Raw genomic sequence first — 3,933 nt, 5'->3', positions numbered from 1 at the left:
TGTCAGCTCACTGTAACCTCCGCTTCCCGGGTTGAAGCAATTATCTGCCTCAGCCTCTCAAGTACCTGAGATTACAGATGCCTGCCACCATACCTGGATAATTTTTTAAATATTTTTAGTAGAGAAGGGGTTTCACCATTTTGGCCAGGCTGGTCTTGAATCACTGACCTCGTGATCCACCTGCCTCGGCCTCCCAAAGTGCTGGCATTATAGGCTTGAGCCACTGCGCCTGGCCTACAGCAACTAAATTTTAACAGATGAGCAAAAAGTTGTCATTCAGCATTTGAGAACAGCAGTTGTGTTATTTCAAAGCTAACAATTCTTGCTTCCTTTAGGAGTGCTTATGAATACCTACCATTCAAATATCTTTCTACAGTTCCCCAAAGCTTATGTGGAAAACCAACCTCTGCTATTTATGTGCAGCTGGAAAATGGAGGATGTAAGAGTAGAGCCCGGAGAAGTCTTGCCTGGATTTTTGTTCTTTGCACAAGTTCTTTAACCTTTCTGGGCGTCACTTTCTTCATCTGTAAAATGAAGCAGTTTTTAGATAATCCCTCAAGATCACTTCTGCTCTAAATATCTGTAACTTATGAAATCAATGGCCTTAAGAAAGTGGTAAAATCTCAATGTCTTCCTGTTGATCTTGAAATCAGGGGAAAGGGCATTTGTTTGTAATATACTTTAATCAAGAAATAATATCTCTAAACTGCTGAATTGTAATATACTTGTTCCAGACTTTGTGACACATAAATTATACGCTCCTCATTTCTGCCTGATATGCGTATTAAATTCTTAATTAGCAATTTAGTTTAAAAGCTTTTATTAGATAATTGCTCACAGTTTCAAGTCCTTATCTATGGAAAGTCTATTGACCTGTTTTCTACTGGAAATAAATCTTGTATATAAGCTTTTTGTAATGATGAGATTCCGAGTCTACAGACATGTAGATGTTCTAAAGAAGGTACAACCATTTTCTTCTTCCCAACACCACTCTTACCACATGTATAAATATATCCTTCCAGTTTAATACTCTAGAAATTTGTTCTATTTTCTTTAAAAGGTATTGGATTGAAGTTTCTGAGGAAGCCACTGATTGTATGCTGTGGTGCTATAACAGTTATTTGTTACATTTAGTTCCGTGGTGAATGGATAAGAGATAATTCCATTATATTTAAAAAGGTAGTTTATTTGCCAGGTCTTATGTGTTTGTACAGTTATGAAGGGGTTTTCAGCATTGAGCTATGCATCCAACAGTTAAAATTATTATAGAGAGCTTTGTCATATCTATAGTTGTACAAAAGCCAAGATCCCCTTGGGGATGGCTAGACAGCCAGACACTACCATGTTGGCTGAACAAACGTTTTTGTGCTTTCTCCGAAATGGCTGGGTTACTAGGAAATATTGAGACTGCTCTATCACCTGCAAGATAAACTGTGGCGAGAGAGTTATCAGGTTAATAAACAAAGGTCTCAGATATAGGCCCTGAGATGAAAGGTTAAGAGGCAGGACTTATGTTGCAAGTTTGCTTGGTTACTCGGGTCTGTTAAAGAAAACCATTCTTGTGCAGTATTTAAGATCACAGTTTATGCTAAGTGCTGTGCCCTGGAGGACAATACCTTTTATTGATTAGCATTTATTTTGACTTTGAGTAAGCAGATCATGTATGTGGACAATTCTAGACCATGTCACCATTAGTAAATGAAATTGTGATTTTCGTAAGTACTTCATTAGTTCTTCCTCCCAAAGCCTTAAACCTTCCTTGGTCAAGTTTCATATGCTATCTTAGTTTCTGTGTGGGGAAGGAAAACCTTCCTAAATATTTAGAAATTTTTTAAAACTTCTAACTGAAATCGGTCCTACTTTAGCAGAAATCCCTATTTTCTCTCTTAAGAGCTTAAGGATCTACAACACTATAACATAATTTTTTATTTTTGGTGGAGGGTATCTCCTCATCCCCTGCCTTGATTTTTTAAAAAAGGGTGACTTTTGAAATGATATCTATGTCTCTAAATAGTTAAGAAGATGCCTCCCATTCAGGTATTTTCCCCTATCTCTGAGAACTGGGAATTGGATACTCTGGCTACTAGATTGTAGCTGGCAATTTTTACATCTCTTCTTAATCTTCCACTACAGTGTATCAAGGATGCACACAGTATTACTTAGACCAACATTCAACCTTTGTAACTGCAAACATAAGGACAATTGATACATATGCTAATGGCGATTTCCTTTTGCCAACACACCTATCTGTGTGTATCCATTGTAAGAGCCAGACAGAACAACAGCCCCAGTTTTGCATAATGAATTTCTTGTTAATTAAAAAAAGACCTAATTTGATTAACACAAATTTGTTACATTCCAGAGTTTCAGGAACCTAAATTTTGCAAAAAGCCAGGTATAAGGAGTAGTTTTGGACATTCAACTGTCTATTGCTCAGAGTTTAATTAATGGTCAACCATGTTTTGAACATCTGCTCTTTCTGTGTGGTCTGAAGGAGGCAGGTGCTATCCCACATTGACAGATGAGGAGTCAGATACAAACATGTCAGGTGATCTGTTAGAGCTCACCAAATATTGATGGTATTGTGCTCCTTTCCTTTCCCCAGCCTCCCTTGCAGTTAGGTTGAAACCATATGAACAGTTTTCATTAGGCCGGTGAAATGTGAGCAGAAGTACCATGTGTGTCGCTTTTGTGCTAGGACATCTAAGACCTCTAGTTGCTTCTCCATTTCTTTTTTCCAAGAGTTCTAGATGGCATAGGTATGAAATAAGAGAAGGTGATATGGGACAGAAATACATTTTTACTAGGCTAAGCTACTGATATTTGGGGCTTGCTGTTGTAGCAGCTAGCATTAATTACACTGACTAATATAAAAGGTGATATTCCTAATGTTATAAAGTTATGGCAGAAGCTGGGGCCGTTATCTAGAACAGAGAACACAAAGCTGACTTAAAATCAGAATCACTGGGGGAGCTTTAAGAAAATTCACATTTCTGGGACCCATGTAAGATTTACTAAATGAAAATTTGAGGGTAGGGCATGTGAATCAATATTTCTGTCAAGTTCCCCAGATGATTCTAAATCATTTCCTTCTATTCTAAACTCATGTTCTTTAACATCAAAGTCTCTTTATTTTCTGGGAAGGTGAAATGGAGGACTAAAAGAATCAAAGGCTTGGAAACTAAAACAGGGATTGGAAAACTATGACCCCCAAGAGCCAAATATAGCCTGTAGTCTGTGTTAGTAAATAAAGCTTTATTGGAGTATAGCCACACCATTTGTTTACACAAATGGTGTCACATTTGTGCCTGTGGCTACTTTCACTACAATGGTGGCAGAGTTGAGTAGTTGTAGCAGCAATCTTACTATCCTGACTCTTGCAGAAAAAGTTTTCAGACTCCTGTTTCTGTGCTTGAGAAAAGGTATGACTTGATTTGACCCCGCCCATAACTGGAAGACTCAAATTCTTCACGCTTCTGACAGGTGTAAGAAGGTCCTGTCATGGGAAGTGATTTAACTTTTGAATCAACTGCATATTATAGTATTATCCTGATCTCTGGAAGAGTTTAAAGTAATACAAACTCCCTTAGTGTCTTGTAACCTGTCAGACTACCAGAAGCACAACCATAGTAAGATGACTGTTTCAATAGAATCTAGAAAAAGTTGGATGATGTTTACAATGAAAAAAAATTACAATTTCCAAATATAGCTGGATTCTTGCAGTTCTTTTTCACTACAAATGAAAATAGGAAACAGGTTAATATTTAATGGTAATTAAGTCACATTCAGGTATACATTTTCTTTAAAATCTATCTTTAATTCATGCTCAATTTATATAAAGTGCTTGGCACATTCCAAAAATTTAAAAATAATCTATATTTAAATATATATATGTACATTTAAATGTATATCTTTAAACACAAATTTAAATAT

The sequence above is a fragment of the Macaca fascicularis genome, chromosome 11, assembly GCF_037993035.2.
Source record: "Macaca fascicularis isolate 582-1 chromosome 11, T2T-MFA8v1.1".
Lineage (NCBI taxonomy): Eukaryota > Metazoa > Chordata > Mammalia > Primates > Cercopithecidae > Macaca > Macaca fascicularis.
This window is presented reverse-complemented; position numbering follows the sequence as displayed.